Raw genomic sequence first — 22597 nt, 5'->3', positions numbered from 1 at the left:
CGCAGAGTACCGTCCTTCTTCTTAACAAAAAAGAACCCCGCCCGGCCGGAGAGGAAGAAGGCACTATGGTACCGGCGTCAAGAGACACAGATAAATAATCCTCGAGAGCCTTACGTTCGGGAGCCGACAGAGAGTATAGTCTACCCCGAGGAGGAGTGGTCCCCGGAAGGAGATCAATACTACAATCATACGACCGGTGAGGAGGAAGGGAGTTGGCTCGGGACCGACTGAAGACCGTGCGCAGATCATGATATTCCTCCGGCACTCCTGTCAAATCGCCAGGTTCCTCCTGAGAAGTGGGGACAGAAGAAATGGGAGGGATGGCAGACATTAAACACTTCACATGACAAGAAACGTTCCAGGATAGGATAGAATTACTAGACCAATTAATAGAAGGATTATGACATACTAGCCAGGGATGACCCAAAACAACAGGTGTAAAAGGTGAACGAAAAATCAAAAAAGAAATAGTCTCACTGTGGTTACCAGATACTGTGAGAGTTAAAGGTAGTGTCTCAAATCTGATACTGGGAAGATGACTACCATCTAAGGCAAACATGGGCGTAGGCTTGTCTAACTGTCTGAAAGGAATGTCATGTTTCCGAGCCCATGCTTCGTCCATGAAACAACCCTCAGCCCCAGAGTCAATCAAGGCACTGCATGTAGCACCCGAACCGGTCCAGCGTAGATGGACCGACATAGTAGTACAGGATCTAGATGAAGAGACCTGAGTAGTAGCGCTCACCAGTAGCCCTCCGCTTACTGATGAGCTCTGGCCTTTACTGGACATGAATTGACAAAATGTCCATCAAATCCGCAATAGAGGCACAGGCGGTTGGTGATCCTCCGTTCCCTCTCCTTGGTCGAGATGCGAATACCTCCCAGCTGCATGGGCTCAGTCTCTGAGCCAGAGGAGGGAGATGGTTGCGATGCGGAGCAGGGAAACACCGTTGACGCGAGCTCTCTTCCACGAGCTTGGTGACGAAGATCTACCCGTCGTTCTATGCGGATGGCGAGAGCAATCAAAGAGTCCACACTGGAAGGAACCTCCCGAGAGAGAATCTCATCTTTGACCACTGCGTGGAGTCCCTCCAGAAAACGAGCGAGCAGCGCCGGCTCGTTCCAGTCACTAGAGGCAGCAAGAGTGCGAAACTCTATAGAGTAATCCGTTATGGATCGATCACCTTGGCATAGGGAAGCCAGGGCCCTAGAAGCCTCCCTACCAAAAACTGAACGGTCAAAAACCCGAATCATCTCCTCTTTAAAGTTCTGGTAATTGTTAGAACAATCAGCCCTTGCCTCCCAGATAGCTGTGCCCCACTCTCGAGCCCGGCCAGTAAGGAGTGAAATGACGTAAGCAACCCGAGCTCTCTCGCTAGAGTATGTGTTGGGTTGGAGAGAGAACACAATATCACACTGTGTGAGAAAGGAGCGGCACTCCGTGGGCTGCCCGGAGTAGCAAGGTGGGTTCTTAACCCTAGGTTCCGGAGGCTCGGCAGGCCAGGAAGTAACAGGTGGCACGAGACGAAGACTCTGGAACTGTCCAGAGAGGTCGGAAACCTGAGCGGCCAGGTTCTCCACGGCATGGCGAGCAGCAGACAATTCCTGCTCGTGTCTGCCGAGCATGGCTCCTTGGATCTCGACGGCAGTGTTACGAGCATCTGTAGTCGCTGGGTCCATTCCTTGGTCGGATCCTTTTGTTATGCAGGTGAATGAGGACCCAAAAGCGACTTGGCGAAAACAGAGTATTTAATCCAGTAAAGTTACTTTACAAACAAAAGGCATAATACTACTCGTAATGACGAGAACAGACAGGAGACTTGATCAAGAACTGCAGGTTGCCTCGGGAAGGCACTTGAACGTAGCAGACTCAGACACCTGCTCACCACGCAGCATCTGAGGGAAACACGACACGACAGGGCAATACATAGACACAGCACGGTGAACAATAGATAAGGATCCGACAGGACAGGAACGGAAAACAAGGGAAGAAATAGGGACTCTAATCAGGGGAAAAGATAAGGAACAGGTGAGGGAAGACTAAATGATGATTAGGGGAATAGGAACAGCTGGGAGCAGGAACGGAACGATAGAGAGAGGAGAGAGAGGGAGGGGGAGAGAGAGGGATAGAAAAAGGGAACGAACCTAATAAGACCAGTAGGGGGAAACGAACAGAAGGGAAAGCATAATGACAAGACAATCTAAGACAAAACATGACAATTTCAGTGATACTTGTAATCATGGTAATAAAACATTAGAACAAACACAAAACACTAAACTTAATTTAATCATATTCATTTTATTTGTTTCTCTCATTGCTTCTTAATTCAGGCATTTTACAGTTGTAAGCCGTTCCCACTTGTCCTTTTGTTGCACCCGGGAAGCGCTTAATGACAGCATTTGTAGGGGGAAAGCAACAACTAGAAGATAAAGAGCACATAGAACAGTTAGGGATTGGGGTCATAAATAGAAAATATATATAATAAATGAAAAAACCTTTATGTGAAAAGCTAATCAGATTCTGTTGAATAAGACATCATTGACCATTAATGCCCCATTTGCAATATTCAATTAAGAGAACCCCATAACAGGGTTGAGGTCAATTTCTATTCAACAAATTGAAGATGTTAAAGGGATAGTTCACTTTTTTACACCTTATAGTCAGTCAGGTGGTTCCCTACCCTGAAAGTAGTCCATGGGCCAGGAAAAACTGTCATCTATGGTTCAGAGTTGTTTAAATAGCCACTAATTGTCCCGTAACACCATATAGTTTTTTTCTTAGCCATCTGACTATAAAGGTGTAAAAAAGTGCCCCATCCCTTTAACATCTTCAATTTGTTGAATAGAAATTGACCTCATTGAGGTATCAGGGAAAGCTGTGTGCTTGGTGTGCAAAGAGAGCATCGCTGTCTTGAAAGACTACAACTTGTTCCAACACTTCCAGAAGAAGCATGCAGAGAAGTATAGGAATATGTCTTCTGAGCAGAGGGCAAGTGCATCGAAAGAGTTGCTATCTCAGCTGCAAAAGCAGTAGGAGAATTCATTAAAGAATGTTTAATTGACAATGCAGCAAAACTTTGCCCCAACAAGAAAGAGCAGTTGGAAAATGTTTGTCTGTCAAGACGAACAGTGACACGGTGTGTTGAGGACTTCACCGAGAATATGGAACAACAGTTGAAAGACAAGGTAAAGGATTTCACCTATTTCTCCTTGGCCCTGGATGAGAACAGTGATGCAGGTGACACGGCGCAGTTGTTGATATTCTTACTAGGCATAACCCCAGACTTTGAAATTAGAGGAGCTTGCTTCAGCGCAGTCACTGAGGAGCACAACCACAGGGAAAGATTTATTGGAGGAGGTTAATAAGTGTGTGGCAAAGTTTTGACTTTTGAAACGTTATCCAGTGGGGCCACTGATGGGTGCCCAAACTTGACAGGACCTTTTAAAAAGGATGCAAGATCAAGTAGCTGAACTGAATTCCAGATCAGAAAATTATTTTCCTGCATTGCATTATTCATCAGGAGGTGCTCTGTAAATGTGTTCTGAAAATGAGCCATGTTGTGGATACAGTCACTAAAGTGGTAAACTTCATAAGAGCAAAATCTTTATACCACAGGCAGTTTGTCTCATTATTGGAAGAGACAGTTGGGTCATGCAGATCTCCCTACCACAAAAACGTGAGATGGCGGAGTTTGGGGAAGGTTCTTAAAAGGATGTGGGACCTGAAGTTTTTACAAATGAAAGGACTATATGTGGATTTCCTTCAACTACAAGATATATTTTTTTATTTTTCCTTCACCGTGGACATCATGGCCCTCATGAATGAACTGAATTACAAACTACAAGGGAAGGGCCTTTTTGAAAATCAGATGTGCCTTAACCAACCATGTTGTCCCACCTCCTACATATGCGATGACATCACCTGGTTTAAACGTCTCTGGAGACTATATCTCTCATCATTACTCAATGCCTAGGTTTACCTCCAATGTACTCTCTTCCTACCATACCTTTGTCTGTACATTATGCCTTGAATCTATTCTATCGTGCCCAGAAACCTGCTCCCTTTACTCTCTGTTCCGAACGTGCTAGACTGCCAGTTCTTATAGCCTTTAGCCGTACCCTTATCCTACTTCTCCTCTGTTCCTCTGGTGATGTGGAGGTTAATCCAGGTCCTGCAGTGTCTATCTCCACTCCTACTCCCCAGGTGCTCTCATTTGTTGACTTCTGTAACCGTAAAAGCCTTGGTTTCATGCATGTTAACATTAGAAGCCTATTCCCTAAGTTTGTTTTACTCACTGCTTTAGCACTTTCTGCCAATCCGGATGTCTTAGCCATGTCTGAATCCTGGCTCAGGAAAACCACCAAACCCCTGAAATCTCTATCGCTAACTATAACATTTTCCGTAGAAGATAGAACTGCCAAAGGGGGCGGTGTTGCAATCTACTGCAAAGATAGCCTGCAGAGTTCTGTATTACTATTGTGAGAGTTGAAAATATGCTTGGCCTATCATGAAGGTGTCTGTGTGTGTTGGAAGTAACATTTTGCAACATATGGTGTGACTAGCGGAAAGGCTATGGCTAACCTTGGGTGTAGGCAGTTATCATGAGTTATGGGGGACACATACAGAGCATAGTGTTGCGAAAACAAACTGTCTTTTGTTAGACATTAACAAGAACTAGATGTGTGATAACTGTATCTAGGGTATGAGCGCATAAATATTCTGCCCAGCAACAGCTACACCTGCCAATGGGAGCGCCTGGGGGGCTGGGACCAGCCTGTGCGCCAACGATAGGCTGAGTGAGTTTAAACCACGCTCAGCCTCTTCTCTCACAGGCCAGCTCAGAAGCAGGAACTACTTCTGTCAGAGTATTTAAGAAGAAACTATTAGGTTGCTGGCTAGTTCGCTGTACTGCCCTGCGTGGTGTTACAGCGAACCCATATATACGAAAATTGCATTTACCATTTATTGCTAAGCTAATAAAAGTACATAGTATACAATCAGTGTCATAACTTGTTTGGATGCCAGATTCGAATTGACGCAGCCCTAACACTATCCAAGTCTGTACCCGAACAATTCGAGCTTCTACTTCTAAAAATTCACCTTTCCAGAAACAAGTCTCTCACTGTTGCCGCTTGCTATAGACCTCCCTCTGCTCCCAGCTGTGCCCTCAATACCATATGTGAAATGATTGCCCCCCCATCTATCTTCTGAGCTCGTGCTACTATGTGACCTAAACTGGGACATGCTTAAGACCCCGGCCATTCTACTATCCAAGCTTGATGCCCTCAATCTCACACAAATTATCAATGAACCTACCAGGTACAACTCCAAATCTGTAAAGACGGGCACCCTCATAGATGTCATCCTAACTAACTCGCCCTCCAAATACAACTCCGCTGTTTTCAATCAAGATCACTGCCTCATTGCCTGCGTAATGCGTCTGCGACCAAACGACCACCCTTCATCACTGTCAAACGCTCCCTAAAACACTTCTGCGAGCAGGCCTTTCTAATCTACCTGGCCGGGGTATCCTGGAATGACATTGACCTCATCCCGTCAGTAGATGATGCCTGTCTATTCTTTAAAAGTGCCTTCCTCACCATCGTAAAAAAAAGCATGCCTAATTAAAAAACTGAACTAGGAATGTGGGGAGTGGGAAGAACAAGTATTTGATACCTGCAAAATCGGCAGTCTTTTCCTACTTACAAAGCATGTAGAGGTCTGTCATTTTTATCATAGGTACACTTCAACTGTGAGAGATGGAATCTAAAACAAAAATCCAGAAAATCCCCCGAGATGACAAGGTGAAAATCTGTCGTTCTGCCCCTGAACAAGGCAGTTAACCCACCGTTCCTAGGCCGCCATTGAAAATAAGAATGTGTTCTTAACTGACTTGCCTACTTAAATAAAAAGGTATAAAAAATAAAATACAAATGTAAAAAAATTAATTGGCACCCAAATATACCAATTTCCGATTGTTTTGAAAACTTGAAATCGGCAATACCGATTAATCGGTCGACCTCTACTCTGGACGACTCTGACTTAGAATACGTGGACAACTACAAATACCTAGGTGTCTGGTTAGACTGTAAACTCTCCTTCCAGACTCACATTAAGCATCTCCAATCCAAAATGAAATCTAGAATTGGCTTCCTATATCGCCACAAAGCATCCTTCACTCATGCTGCCAAACATACCCTCGTAAAACTGACTATCCTACCGATCCTCGACTTCGGTGATGTCATCTATAAAATAGCCTCCAACACTCTACTCAACAAACTGGATGCAGTCTATCACAGTGCCATCCGTTTTGTCACCAAAGCCCCATACACTACCCGCCATTGCGACCTGTACACTCTCGTTGGTTGGCCATCGCTTCATACTCGTCGACAAACCCTCTGGCTACAGGTTATCTACAAGCCTCTGCTAGGTAAAGCCCCGCCTTATCTAAGCTCACTGGTCACCATAGCAGCACCCACTCGTAGCACACACTCCAGCAGGTATATCTCATTGGTCACCCCCAAAGCCAATTCCTCCTTTGCTTGTCTTTCCTTCCAGTTCTCTGCTGCCAATGACTGGAACGAACTGCAAAAATCCCTGAAGCTGGAGACTCATATCTCCCTCACTAGCTTTAAGCACCAGCTGTCAGAGCAGCTCACAGATCACTGCACATAGCCCATCTGTAAACAGACTTATCTACCTCATCCCCATACTGTATTTATTTATCTTGCTCCTTTGCACCCCAGTATCTCTACTTGCACATTCATCTTCTGCACATCTACCATTCCAGTGTTTAATTGCTATATTGTAATTACTTAGCCACCATGGCCTATTTATTTCCTTAACTTACCTCATTTGCACTCACTGTATATATACTTTTTGTTTTCTTTTGTTCTACTGTATTATTGGATATGTTTTTTTTATTCCATGTGTAACTCTGTGTTGTTGTATGTGTCGAATTGCTATGCTTTATCTTGGCCAGGTCACAGTTGCAAATGAGAACTTGGTCTCAATTAGACTACCTGGTTAAATAAAGGTGAAATAAAAAAATAAAAGTAAATGTACAGCCTTGTCAAAGCCTTCATGGAAAAATTACTCCTCCTGATCCGCCAAGTAGAAGCTAACAATCTCACCAACCTTCCGACATTACTAGTCTGTTCCCTATTATATGACCAGCGGGAGAAGTATACATCGGTGCTGCGTACTTTGAACAGTGAGTTTTTTGATTTCAAAGTGTTGGAAAATGACATGCTGTTGGTTTCCTCTCCTTTCACCTTCAATGTGGATAACGCTCCCACTGACCTGTAACTTGAGCTTATCGATCGTCAGTCTGATGCAGTGATTGGAGAACTATTCAAAACAATGTCACTGACAAGGTTCTATGCATCTCTCAATGAACAAAACTTTCCAAAGATTATAAGATGTTTGTACTGTTTGTGTCAACCTATGTATGTGAACAGACATTTTCAGTGATGAAATATAACATGTCAAGGCACAGTGTCACGCCCTGACCTTAGAGATCCTTTTTATGTCTCTATTTTGGTTTGGTAAGGGCGTGAGTTGGGGTGAGCATTCTATGATTTTGTGTTCTGTTTTCTATTTCTGTGTTTGGCCGGGTGTGCTTCTCAATCAGAGGCAGCTGTCTATCGTTGTCTCTGATTGAGAACCATACTTAGGTAGCCTTTTCCCACCTGTGTCTTGTGGGTAGTTGTTTTCTGTTTTGTGTCTGTACCAGACAGAACTGTTTCAGTTTCGTTTGTTCGCTTTGTTGTTTTGTTAATAAAAGTATGAACACGTACCATGCTGCGCTTTGGTCCTCTCCTTCCAGCACAGATCATCTCTTACTGACTCTCACCTATCCTGCGCATGGTGATGTCAAAAACTATACCTGACTTCACTGCTTTAGTCAATGCCCATCAGACACTTCACTCCTCACACTGATTGAGTAGTTTAAATATAATGTTGAACTCTTTTTCTTGTGTTTTTGTGCATACTCGTCAACAAGAGTTCTGTCCGTGGTGCTGAATGCACAGTGTACTTTTCCCTCCGTGTAGTTCATTGATGTTTAATAATGAAAATACCTACCAAAAGGAGAACATGGATGTGGTTCATTTCTTTGCATGTTAAAAAAGTAAAATAAAGTAGCATATCTGGACATGATTTACAGTAGATATATCTGTCAACATAGTCATACACATGATGTATGATTCTGGCCCGTGATGAAAAAAAATCTATTCTAATGTGGCCCTCCATGGAAAATAATTGTCCAGGCCTGGTCTATACAATCTCTGTACATACCTCGCAGGTTGCTTTTCAGCAACATGTCAACATCAAAAGCACCCAACAGTGCTCTTGCCATCAGTGGAACTGTTGGCCTGGTTGCATGGCCGCACTCCAGATGTTCTTTGGAACCATAACATTTGAGCCTGGAAAACATTAATAATTCCGCCAGATGCTGTGAAAGACTAGAAAGTACTTTAAGTACAGTAACATACATCCTCTGTATTTAAAATAGACATGCTAGCTAATACTGTGAATTGACTTGTACTACAAAATAAACCTTCTCAAAAGTCGCTCTGGATAAGAGCGTCTGCTAAATGACTTAAATGTAATGTAAATGATTTATCTTAATCTCCGATGATATAAAAGTTAACAATAATGTACTGTTTTAATGAAAATAAATGCACATATAAGGAGGCCTGTTTTAACCTTTAGCTAAATAAACCATAAACCAATGCAGTCATCTCAAAACTGAGCAAGCTAACGGTAGCCACTAAGCTAATAGCAACCCTATAGACTTGACCGGCTAGTTTTAGGGCATTTAGCTTAGCATTAGCATATAGTTTTTCTACAAAATACAACTCTGTAATATAAAAACACTTGCATGGGGACATACAATGCCTAGAAAATATAAATGAAGTAGAAAATAAACCACAGTATTACCTCAGATGAGCTATAAATCAATAAGTTCAAACCAAAATATTAGCATGTGCCATTTCTTATGTCATCCTATGGGCTAGCCAAGCTTAGATGCAAAATCCAGTCAATGTCAAGATTGCTAACGGTTTTCACTCGATCAATTTACACATTTAAACATTATACTTTCAACATAAACGGTAAGTATCACTCAGACAACCATTCAGACTAACATTTTCTATAGATCATGTGCTTGTGTACACCACATACATTACCTGTTTAACAGAAGAAAGAAAAAGGAGACAGGAGGAAAAACAGTTCGAGTTGTCACCATAAATGGTTTGAGTTGTCACCATAAATGGTTTGAGTTGTCACCATAAATGGTTTGAGTTGTCACAGCCATCTTTCTTTGAGCGTTGTTGAGGGGAGATGTTCATACCGCGCCTCCTGATGGTGGCAATATGCATAAATGATTCCCAATGTAAATCCTTGGAAGATTCAGTCCAGAATAATAGTGGATTACAACCATACTGCAATCATTGATTACACCAATAATATATAAACCATGTTTTAAATACAATGTGATGCCATAACCTTATGGGCAGCCATGACTAGAGTGTATGAAAATAAACAGGTTTCTGTGCGTTTTCAAAACTTGTACATAAACCAATTATAAACCTACAATAGTTGCCTAAGCCATCTCAATCTAATCTCAAAATGAGAAGGCAGGTATCATCTAACCAAACGGTTGCTGGTTCAAATCCCCAAGACAACTTAGTAAAATATATGTCAATGTTTACTGGAGCAAGGCACTTAACCCTAATTGCTCCTGTAAGTTGACAAAATGTACTTGACTATTGCACATTTTATTTCCTCAAGTTTCTAACTGTAGTTATATTATCAAACAACACATAATAACTTCCATTTTTTTAATGAAATTCATTACATATTAAATGACATATTTACACTTTTGTTAATTTACACTTTTTTAGTTATGTCAGCATTGACATAACTATCTTCAGATCCTCCCACGTTTTTTGCAGCCACATTTCTTCACAACGTAACCTTTTAGAAAATAAAGACAAGCACAACCAAAGACAGGCACAAGAGACAACCAATTATAAGCCGTTATTAATCATCTGCTAACAGAGGTCACATAAGATAACACAGAAAAAACATTTGATAAACAATGAGGATGACTACATTCGGGATTGTCAAAAACAGTAGATAACAATCAACTACTTGATGTTTTGCCTTCTTCTGCGGTCACGAAAAGCCAGTGTAGTCTGGTTGTAGTGTTGTGACTACTAATTTACTACTAACATCAAGTAGTAAAAACTGTACCTGATTACTATTAAGAAAGACTATTTAAGAAAAATAATATTAACTATAAATAATTAGGTGGGTGCTTATATTTGTCCTATTTCATGTACAAGTGTGTATTCTGCCGCGCCTGTGTAGTAAAGCTGTAATGTTTTGACTACTTGTTTACTTCCATCGACCAACATCAAACAGCAAAAACCTCTACTGGAAAGACTACAAAACTCTAGTTGAGTAGTGCATAAACTACACATTCACAACACAATCCCTACGAGTCTCTACATAGTCACTACTGCACGAATAGGTTTTGTGTAGTAATTCAGTAGTACTTTAGGTAGACCGAAATAGGTAGACCGAAATACAGTCTCAAATGACACCCTATTCCCATGCAAAATACTACTTTCTGCTTGAGCCTTACTCCCCATACAGTACACCACTTTTCACTTGAGGCATATTCCCCATATAATGCACTTCCTTTTACTATATGGGGCAAGAGGCCACAGGTACTTCCTGGTGCTTCCTGGTACATCCTGTACTTTCACTATGACGTAACCCTTCTAATAGTTATTTATGTTAATCCAGCATTGTCTCTAGTGGCCCTCTTACCGGAAAACACAATTGTACAGATGATGTAGTACATACAGGGTTGAGGCAGAGCAAGATCAGGGGAGTCAACTGTGTGTGTGCGTGTGTAGCTAGGGTTAGGTTTAGGGTTAGGGTAAAGGTTAGGTTTTTGGGTTAAGGTTAGGGTTAAGCTAAGTGTTATGGGTTAGGGAAAATAGGATTTTGAATGGGACTGAATTATGTGTACCCACAAGGTCAGTTATACAAGACTGTGTGTGTGTCACATTCATAGCATATTTGTCCTGATTGAGTTTGACTGTCTTTCACATCTGATCACTCATCACGCTGACTCTGCATAAGAGACCATTCTTTATCTTAAAACATACACACACATATATTTACATAATTCAGCAGACTGAGGACAGGCTGCTCAAGATCAAACCAAATATTTGTCAACAACCTAACCCCCTCTCTGACACAGACACACAACCTCCACAGCACTTTTAATCTAGCCCCTCTAATCAGAGATGATTCAGACCTGTGCCAAGTGAGGTGTAGTCGGTAAGGTAAAATGTTATTTAAGCTAACATGATTCCCTATTATACATGACAGACAATCATATCCGTTTAATAGAATAGTACCCACTAGAACAGGCTCCAAGTGAGTTGACGCTCTAGTCAATCAGTCTGGCGTTTTCTGTATTGACCTTAGTGATCACTGTTTTACAGCCTGTGTTCATAATGGCTGCTCAGTGAAAGGACCTGTCCTGATTTGTCATAGACGCTTGCTAAAAAAACTTATGAGGAAGCCTTCCTTCATGACCTGGCCTCTGTAAATTGGTATTGAATCAGCTTGATCTGCTCTGTCGAAGACGTTTGGACCTTCTTTTTTTACATTTCAGTGGTATTGTTAACAAACACGCCTCCATAAATAAAATGAGAATTGAAAACATGTTTAGCCCCTAGTTCGACCGTGATCTGGCAGAGTTACTCCACCTCAAGAATTTAATTTGGCGAAAGGCTCGACACATGCATACTCAGGCTGACTGGCTCGAGTCCGAGGTCTTAATAACCTCTTTTGGGATAGGGGGCAGCATTTTCACTTTTGGATAAATAGCGTGCCCGATTTCAACTTCCTGCTACTTATGCCAAGAATATAAGATATGCATATTATTAGTAGATTTGGATAGAAAACACTGATGTTTCTAAAACTGTTTGAATCATGTCTGTGAGTATAACAGAACTTATGTAGCAGGCAAAACCCCGAGGACTAACCATTCAGAATTATTTATTTTTGAGGTCGCTGTCTGTTCAATGGGTTCTCATGGGGAAATATTGTTTGCAGTTCCTACCACTTCCACTGGACGTCACCAGTCTTTGGAATTTGGTTGAGGTTATTCCTTTGTGCAATGATGAAGTACAGCCATCCTGGAAAAGGGTAACTCTGTTTAGAGTTGGCCAAGACTTGAAAAGTAGCGTTAGTTTCCTCTCGTCCTCTTCAATTTGATCGATTATTAACGTTTACAAATACCTAAAGTTGTATTACAAAAGTATTTTGAAATGTTTTGGCAAAGTTTACAGGCAACTTTTGAGATATTTTGTAGTGACTTTGCGCAAATTGGAAGCTGTTTTTCTCTGGATCAAACGCTCCAAATAAATGGACATTTTGGATAAATATGGACGGAATTAATCGAACAAAAGGACCATTTGTGATGTTTATGGGACATATTGGAGTGCCAACAAATGAAGCTCGTCAAAAGTAAGGCATGTTTCATATTTTATTTCTGCGTTTTGTGTAGCACCTGCAGGGTTGAAATATGCTAATCTCGTTGTTTACTGCTGTGCTATCATAAGATAATAGCTTCTTATGCTTTCGCCGAAAAGCCTTTTTGAAATATGACATGTTGGCTGGATTCACAACGAGTGTAGCTTTAATTTGCTATCTTGCATGTGTGATTTAATGAAAGTTTGAGTTTTATAGTATTTTAATTGAATTTGGCGCTCTGCATTTTCCCTGGCAATTGGACAAGTGGGACATTTGCATCCCCCTATCCCAGAGAGGAGCTCCTTAAACCCCAATAAAACATCTGGGTCAGATGGTTTAGACTGTTTCTTCTTTAAGGTTGCTGCCCCTATCACCAAGTCAAACGCTGACTTTTTTAATGTACCTATCCTTTCTGGAGAGGTTCCCATTGCTTGGAAGGCAGCCACGGTCCTTTATTTAAAAGAGGGAGATGAAGCTGATCCGTACTGTTGTAGGCCAATTTCTATTTTGTGTTGGAAAAACTTGTCAATAATCAACTGATTGGCTTTGATGTCTATAGTATTCTCTCTGCTACACAATCTAGTTTCAACTCAGGTTATGGATGTGTCACTGCAACATTAAAAGGTCCTCAATGATGTCACCATTGCCCTTGATTCTAAGCAATGTTGTACTGCTATTAAAGATCCCATTACAATATAATAATTTGTCAATACCTATTATGACAACCTTTACAGCTCTCAATTTCAGGAAGATGGTTGTGAAAGCTACAGTTGCCACATTCAGAAGTATGTCCCTGTAATTGAGGATGATTTCCAATCAGTTTGCGATTCACCTGTGTCAATTGGAGAAATTAGAGAGGCTCTGAATTCAATTAAAAAATGGAAATCACCTGGCCCTGATGGCCTGACAGATGAAATCACTTGGCCCTGATGGCCTGACAGATGCAATCACTTGGCCCTGATGGCCTGACAGATGAAATCACCTGGCCCTGATGGCCTGACAGATGAAATCACTTGGCCCTGATGGCCTGACAGATGAAATCACCTGGCCCTGATGGCCTGACAGATGAAATCACCTGGCCCTGATGGCCTGACAGATGAAATCACTTGGCCCTGATGGCCTGACAGATGAAATCACTTGGCCCTGATGGCCTGACAGATGAAATCACTTGCCCCTGATGGCCTGACAGATGAAATCACTTGCCCCTGATGCCTGACAGATGAAATCACCTGGCCCTGATGGCCTGACAGATGAAATCACTTGCCCCTGATGGCCTGACAGATTAAATCACCTGGCCCTGATGGCCTGACAGATGAAATCACTTGCCCCTGATGGCCTGACAGATGAAATCACCTGGCCCTGATGGCCTGTCTGTTGAATTCTATAGACAGTTTTGGGAGTTACCAGAAGACCCGATTTTCAATGTTTCAAGATTGCATTAAATATGGGGAAATGGTCTCCACTATGAAACAGGTCCTTATTTCATTGATTCCAAAGCCCTTCTCTCATTGACAATTGGAGACCAATTACTTTATTAAATGTTGATTACAAATTGATTGCTCTGGTTTATGCCAAAAGATTAAAGAAAGGAATAGATACCATTATAAATGAGACTCAGACAGGATTTATGAAGGGCCGTCACATAAGCTCTAACATTCGTTTAGTCTTGGACCTTATAGATTATTCAGTTGCAATTGACTCAGATGTGGTTGTCCTATTTTTGGACTTCTGTAAAGCCTTTGACACAATTGAACATTCATTTCTCTTTAGGTCCCTTAAACTTTTTGGATTTGGTGAAAATGTTATTAAAGTAATTTGCATGTTTTACAAAGATATAAATAGTTCTGTGCTACTAAATCTTAATACTTCCAAAATATTCAGTATCAACAGAAGTGTATGACAGGGAAGCCCAATTTCGCCATTTTTATTTATTTTGGTTGTGGACCTTCTCTCTCTAGATATTCTGAATAATGCAAATTTACATGACTTAACCATTTTTAACAAAGGAATCAAAATGTCCCAACTGGCTGATGATACTACTCTTTTCTTAAGAGACAAAGACCAGGTCTCACATGTCCTTAATGCTATAACTGCATTTTCTATTGCATCAGGATTAATGCTGAATGTTTCTAAATGTGAAATAATATGTTTAATTTACTCTGATGATAAAGAAATAGAAAATATTAATGCAAAGGACTGTGTTAAATATTTAGGAATGCATCTGTCAAAAAACACTTAGACAACATTTGAATTTCTCTCCTAAAATGTAGAGAACTAAAATATATATTTCATAATTGGCTACAAAGAGACCTTTCTATACTTGGGAGAGTACTTCTGTCCAAGGCAGAGGGACTGTCTCATTTTGTGTACCCCTCATTATCCTTGTGTAAATCTTGTAAAGAGATCAATTAGACCTTTGACTTCATCTGGAAAAATAAGTCTCAAACTAAAACAAATCTGTCCTTTCTAACAAAAGAGCTGAAGGCGGTCTAGAAGTGTTGGATTTTGTTGACATAAATAACACTTTCAAGATAAACTGGTTGAAAGAATATTTGATCAATACTAATTCAATGTGGTATTTCATTCCAGATAATGTGTTTAATAAATTGGGAGGTCTTTACTTTCAAATTTTACTGAAATGAAAGATTACCTGCTAAATTAGCAAGGTTTCACCAACAAGCTTTAATGGGCGGGAAAATATGTTTCCTGCACAATTTTTCCCCACATAAAGCTCTTTTGTGGAATAATTCAGACATAACTATAAGGAATAAGTAATTGTTCTACCCCAGCTGACATGAGGAATATTGACTTTGTACTTGATATTTTCGACAACAAGGGTAATATTCTCACATCTGAACAATTTATAACATTGAAAGTGTTTCAGAGAGTTTATTTCTGTGATCAAAGCCATTCCCAGTGTTCTAACTACACTAATGAAAACTCATCTTAGTTTTGGGAATAATCAAAGTTTATCCAGAACTCAGATTGGAAGGCGTGGCCTTACTTGAGAGATCTTGTTGCAATAAATATATAAGACAAATTCTTCATTCACAAAATGTAAATGATTTCCTCCTTTTCGTCTGAAGAGGAGGCGAGAAGGATCGGAGGACCAATATGCGGCGTGGTAAGTGTCCATGGTTCTTTTAATAAGAAATACTCCACGTGAACACGACTGAATACAAAAACAATAAACATGGAACGAACGAAACCCAAAACAGTACCGTGTGGTGAACAACACAGACACGGAAACAAACACCCACAAACAAACAGTGAAACCCAGGCTACCTAAGTATGATTCTCAATCAGAGACAGCTAATGACACCTGCCTCTGATTGAGAACCATACTAGGCCAAAACATAGAAATCCCCAAATCATAGAAAAACAAACAGAATCAACAACAAGTGGGACACAATCATGAAGTGGAACGACATTTATTGGATGTTTTGCAAGGAGGAATGGGAAAATATTTCAGTCTCTCGATGTGCAAAACTGATAGAGACATACCCCAAGCGACTTACAGCTGTAATCGCAGCAAAAGGTGGCGCTACAAAGTATTAACTTAAGGGGGCTGAATAATTTTGCACGCCCAATTTTTCAGTTTTTGATTTGTTAAAAAAGTTTGAAATATCCAATAAATGTCGTTCCACTTCATGATTGTGTCCCACTTGTTGTTGATTCTTCACAAAAAATACAGTTTTATATCTTTATGTTTGAAGCATGAAATGTGGCAAAATGTCGCAAAGTTCAAGGGGGCCGAATACTTTCGCAAGGCACTGTAAATCCCAAAATGGTGTTGAGTTTGACTCCATAGGAGTTGAATGAACTACTACTACTTGTGAGAGTAAACATTACTCCAAATAATTAACTGTAGAATACTGAAAACTGCATCGAGTTAAAAAAGTAACAAATATTGTTAATTAACACTGACAGAGTGAAACGCAATGACGCAGAGTTAAATATCAACACTAAATTGAGCATGTTCAACTGTGAAAAAACTAACTCTGTTGCCAGAGTACGTGTTACCCTTCTTAGACTGGCACCAAATGTTATTTGTGGCAAAATATTCTTCAATTAGAGTCAAATGTACTCTGTCATCTTGACTCTGTAAAGCCTGTAGCTCTATCTATATATACCAGGACATCTATACCAGGCAGTGTCAGAGGAAGGCCCTAAAAATGGTCAAAGACTCTAGGCACCAAAGTCATCGACTGTTCTCTCTGCTACTGCACGGCAAGCTGTACCAATGCACCAATTCTGGAACCAACAGGGCCCTGAACAGCATCTACCCCTAACCCATAAAACTGCTAAATAGTTAGTCCGGGTAACTATTTAACTATCTGCATTGATCCTTTTTTTGACTCATCACAAACGCTGCTACCATTTGTTATCTGTCACTTTATTCATAGTTATATGTACATATCTACCTCAATTGCCTCATACCCCTGCACATGGACTCCATACTGGTACCCTGTGTATAGCCAAGTTATCATTACTCATTTTGTATTTATTATTATTATTATCACGTGTTTTACTTTGAATTATTTCTCTACTTTCTTTGTCTCTGCATTGTTGGGAAGGACCCGTAAGTAAGCATTTCACGGTTAGTCTACACCTGTTGTTTACAAAGCATGTGACGAATAACGTGATTTTATTTGATTTAAAGCTTGTGGCTCTCCAGGACCAGGTCTAGAACTAAAGTAGCTCTAACTAAAGCCTTTTGCACTCCAGGACCAGGGGTTTAAACAGTAACAGGGAGAGTAGCACAACTGCTGCAGCCCCATCTAACCTTGCGTGTGTGTGTGTGTGTGTGTGTGTGTGTGTGTGTGTGTGTGTGTGTGTGTGTGTGTGTGTGTGTGTGTGTGTGTGTGTGTGTGTGTGTGTGTGTGTGTGTGTGTGTGTGTGTATGTGCAGGGCAGTTCTCTAATCCCCTTTAAAATGCTGTTAATGTCACTGGCTCTCCACTCCACAGTTAATTTACAGAGTATTAAGGTTGGGCCACAGGTAAAATGGAAGTGTCTGTGTGTGTGTGCATGTGTGCGTGTGTGACACACATTATGTCAGATTCTAAAGAGCATTAAGTCAAAACTGCAGGTGAAATGATAGAGCAGGCTATTGTGGTCTGTCTGACTCGATGACTAATGGCACACACACACACACACACACACACACACACACACACACACACACACACACACACACACACACACACACACTGTGATTTCCACTGCAGTTATTCCCTCCATATTCAGCATCCTATTCTGTGGTGTTAGCTGCTGTGTTATTGCGTAACACTTCATTATGTGTGTTGTTGGCCTGCTCTGGGAAATGTGTCGCTTTTACACTGTACATGTTACAATAAACTGTCATTTGTTTCACTGAAAATGTGCCGTCTTCAACACTGTACATGTTATAACACACGCGCACACACACACATGCACGCACGGCGGCACACACACACACACAGAGTTACAGGATGTATGGTATTGATCCTTTCTCAGGAGTAACCTGGGTACACAGCACGCCTGGAACACTCGGGCGTCTACCAATCAGAGCCAGGCGTTATCTACACTGATAAGAGCAGAACCCATTTAAAATCACAGCAGAGTGAGATACACCGCAAACACACACAAGTACACACAAACACACACAGAAACACACACTTGTTATTTTTCCTCATAAAAAGACGAACTATACATATACATTTATTGGTTGTTAGGCCCATGAACTGAGTTGAGACAGCCACTCCTGGAGGACAAAATTCTGGATAATAATTGAAAATAATTATGTGTCTCTGCCTTGCAGCCTTTACCAAAGTTCTGCTGACAGACAAACCTGTACTGAATCTTTATTTTCTTTCAAATTTAGCTACAATCATATAGGCCAGGGGTTCCCAATCTTTCCCCAAACTTTTTCACACGAGAGACCCCCCTTCCAGCATTGGGGAACATCCCCCTTCCCCCTGCATGTGAGGGCCACATCTATTTCTATGGGTACAAGCATGACTGTTCATGACACAAACTGTTCACATCCCTCTTGTTGGTGGAGATCATTTTGCAGGTTTAAAGCTTCTTTCCTGCAATTCTACACATTTTGTCATGGGGTGCAAAGACAATTTTACTGTTTTAAAGCACATTTTCTTGAAATTCTATACATTTTACCATGTCTAATGTGTATTCATGTTATATTTGAGTGACACAAAAATTACATTAGCTGACATGGGCTAGTTGATCTGGACAGTCCTGACAAGTTATAAATAGCGCTAAGGAATGAAATGACTAACAATGACAAGAGGAATTGATGATGCACTACCCAATTTTGAAACGGCACCTTGTGCATTCTACTAGTACAACTTTCAAGAGTAAGTTTAAAGTAAGTTTAAAGCCAGACTGAGTTCCTTTTTTGACCCCCTGCCAAGCCCTCGCCCTAGGGGGCACACCCCAGAGTTTTGGAACCACTGCTTAGGCTACAATAGCTTAGGCCTTCTGTAGCCTACCTAAATTCTCGTAGGCTAACTACACCACATAAGGTTAAATTATAAACTTGGTAAATTCCTTAAACTGACAACAATCGAGAACTAAAACAGATTACACTGAACAAGCATTTTTGCTAGACTCGCATTATCATCTGCTAACAATGTGTATGTGACCAATACAATTTGATTTGCAAACAATTACCAATGATTTTCAAACTGTCAAATGGCTTAACAATATAAAGGAGGGAAAGGAGAAAGAGCCGAGCCACCCCCCCCCCGCTATGTCTCTCTCTCTCTCCCCCTACACACACACACACACACACACACACACACACACACACACACACACACACACACACACACACACACACACACACACACACACACACACACACACACACACACACACACACACACACACACACACACACACACACACACACACACACACATCGGTAGCCGGTAATTCATTAGCGTTTGGTCATCGGTAAACCAGAATATCCACGTTTTACTGGAGTCAATAGGGTTCCCTCGCGCTGAAACATATCTTTAACCCACACTGACTGATTGACAGCCTAAAAAAAAAACAATATTTCAAGACGACAACAACTAGAATACTGAATAAACGGTAGCTCTATTCCCTCACTTTGTTAATACCCGTCAAAGCAGAGGGACAATATCGGAGCACCAGAGCTAGGCAACAAACATCTTGAAGAATTAAGTCAAATGTCCGAGTGAGAGTGAGCGGAAATTTACCTTATGTTTATCTGTAAATGCTCAGCCAGTCACCTGCTGTATGTAGCCACGCGGACAGAACAGATGCGCGCTCTCTCTCTCGTGTGAGATGTGTTGGTGCGTCTCTCTGCCGCTTCTGGGCTGTTCTGTGTGGAGGGACTCACAGCGCGGAAATGCAGCTTTATAACGAGAGGGGCATGGGGAGAAGCAAGGAGGGGAGAGACAGTCGACGGCGCGTCTTATCTTGAGAGAGAGAGAGAGAGAGAGAGAGAGAGAGAGAGGCGGGGGGACGTCATTTGCGTAATAACCCACTGGTTGAATTGACATTGTTTCCACCAAAAAATCAATGTGAAAACGTTGAATCAACGGGGATTTTGGGGGGTAATAAACTCATCAATGTAAGGGAATTTCGTATTTTTTTCACACAACTTTTAACATAAATCGAATTATATGGTGACATTTTTTGTTGATTTCACGTTGAATTCAGTTAGATTACAACTAGAACATTTAACGAACATTTAACATTCAATGATGGCTTCCTGCCGTGTATGTATCTAATAATCTCAGACATACAGACTGTAAAAAGACATGATGGCATGAGTCATCATATTTGTGCCCATTCTTCTCTTATCCAGAATAGACATCAAAAGAGGTTAACACAGTAAGACAAGCCTTAAAGACATTTTCCAGATCTCTGGCAACTGGGTGAAAAGGGTCATATCAGGGGGTATCTTTATCTATATACAGTATTTCCGTATACAGTATTTCCGAATGTCTGACATTTTATTAGATATAAGGACTAGATATGCTCCAGATACGCATGTCCTTAATTTCATATTAGGAGCTAGGATATTCTCCGTAATGGGATAGTTTCTTCATGGATTCAAACTGGACCTCCGAAAACTCCCTGCTAACATATGAGTCTGGGGTGATATCTGGGGTGAGATACATTGAAGACACGCACCTGATACGTGTGCACCTGCTTAACGTTACATATTTGTAGAACATTTTAACTCCGGAAAAGGTATATGTGTCAACATGCTGACATATCTAAGCCTTTATCTGTAGTCATTACCTGATCATATATGTTTCCACATATAAAAATATGCATCATTTCAAAAGATATCCTATGACTTCCTTGAATCATAGATATTTCAATATCTCATCCTCGTATTTCTGATCGAAAATGGGCTAAATGTCCAGCGTACAAATGATTTGACCTATTCAGGCGTTGAAAGTCATTATGCTTCTTCACATGAAGGTGACATATTATTCAGTAGTAGGCACAAAATGCAAACATTGTCATATTTCATTAAAGTTGCTATTTCCAAAGCACATCTCTGCTATTTCTGTTTTTATTTTATTTACATTTTTTAAATGCAGCATTAATTGATTCAACAGAAAATAAAAGTTGCACACCCTCAATCCTCCTGGCTGCCCTGCTTGTTATTATGGACGATGCGATGGGTGCAGATTGGGTCATCAACGGCGGTCCCTCGCAGTCCAAACCCAATGTGGTGGTAGAGTGTTGGTCTGTGATCCACTCCAAAGCTGTCAACGCATAAATATTGGCATTTCGCATAGCCATTCCACAAGGTAGCTCTAGATAGCTCCACAAGGTAGCTCTAGAACTCTAGATGCTTCTTTCATGATGAGAAAACAGACTGGAAAAGCTAACGTTAGCTAACCAAGTTGCTAGTTAGTTAGCTAGATAACTAGTTAGCTTAAAGACGCCATAATATTGTATACCAAACAATTTAGATATGTTCTCTACCATTAGCAATTATAATTTCATGTCTAGGGTAAATGGTTGAAAATAAATAGTCTGAGAACAGAACTACTGAAATGTTACTTTTGTACCTGCCTGGCGGGGCGGGATTAACACAGCCTAGGGACAGCTGGCGAGAAGTGCACAATATCTGTCTTACCTCCATGTTTGTAGTTTGTAATGGTCATTACTTTCAACAAATGTACTATCAGCCATAATTTCATGTTTGTGTCTGTTTGAATAATTAATGCTATAGGTTCGGAATTTATGAAAATGAACCATGCGTCAAAATCGTAATGTTGCGCTACCACAGTATTTTGTTTTACAGTATTAATCAGACTAAAATGGATGACATAATAGCTATATTAACCATAATTTTTTCATCTCACTTTAATGGGAATGTAGTAGAAGATGTTTTTTCACTATTTTTTAATACTATTCGTGCTTAGCCCTACCAATCAGGTACGCTCCAGCTGTCATTATCATGCTCGCTGCTCGTGAGTAGTTATTGCAGGGTAGTTTCTGTCAAACAATGTTTTACACCTTGTTGATTTATGATTGGGACGGGACTTCTGCCTAGGATTTGAATATCACACCTATGTATGACTTCACACCAGGATGTAAATACTGTTTCACACCTATTGTTCTGATTTTATTATTTGTTCTACATTTTATTTCACCTTTATTTAACCAGGTAGGCCAGTTGAGAACAAGTTCTCATTTACAACTGCGACCTGGCCAAGATAAAGCAAAGCAGTGCGACAAAAATAACAACACAGAGTTACACATGGAATAAACAAACGTACAGTCAATAACACAATAGAAACATCTGTATACAGCGTGTTCAAATGAAGTAAGGAGATAAGGCAATAAATAGGCCATAGCGTCAAAGTAATTAGAATTGAGCAATTAACACTGGAGTGATAGATGTGTAGATGAGGATGTGCAAGTAGAAATACTGGTGTGCAAAAGAGCAGAAAAACAAAAAAAATATGGGATGAGGTAGGTAGTTGGCAGGGTGGGCTATTTACAGATGGGCCGTGTACAGCTGCAGCGA

The 22597-nt window shown here is 40.7% G+C and overlaps 1 protein-coding gene across 1 annotated transcript in view; it reads right to left on the bottom strand.

Moving 5' to 3' along the window:
* Positions 1 to 21540, bottom strand: part of LOC124049105 (neuropeptide Y receptor type 1-like) — a 44491-nt gene extending 22951 nt beyond the window's left edge. The window contains exons 1-2 of the mRNA XM_046370453.1: positions 21192 to 21540; positions 19794 to 20015 (exon numbers count right to left, since the gene is read on the bottom strand). The gene's annotated coding sequence lies outside the window, so the exon portion shown is untranslated. The remainder of the gene's footprint in view (positions 1 to 19793; positions 20016 to 21191) is intronic.
* Between the last annotated feature and the right edge of the window lie 1057 nt (positions 21541 to 22597).

This window comes from Oncorhynchus gorbuscha, linkage group LG11 (genome assembly GCF_021184085.1).
Source record: "Oncorhynchus gorbuscha isolate QuinsamMale2020 ecotype Even-year linkage group LG11, OgorEven_v1.0, whole genome shotgun sequence".
NCBI classification, from domain to species: domain Eukaryota; kingdom Metazoa; phylum Chordata; class Actinopteri; order Salmoniformes; family Salmonidae; genus Oncorhynchus; species Oncorhynchus gorbuscha.
This window is presented reverse-complemented; position numbering and strand designations above follow the sequence as displayed.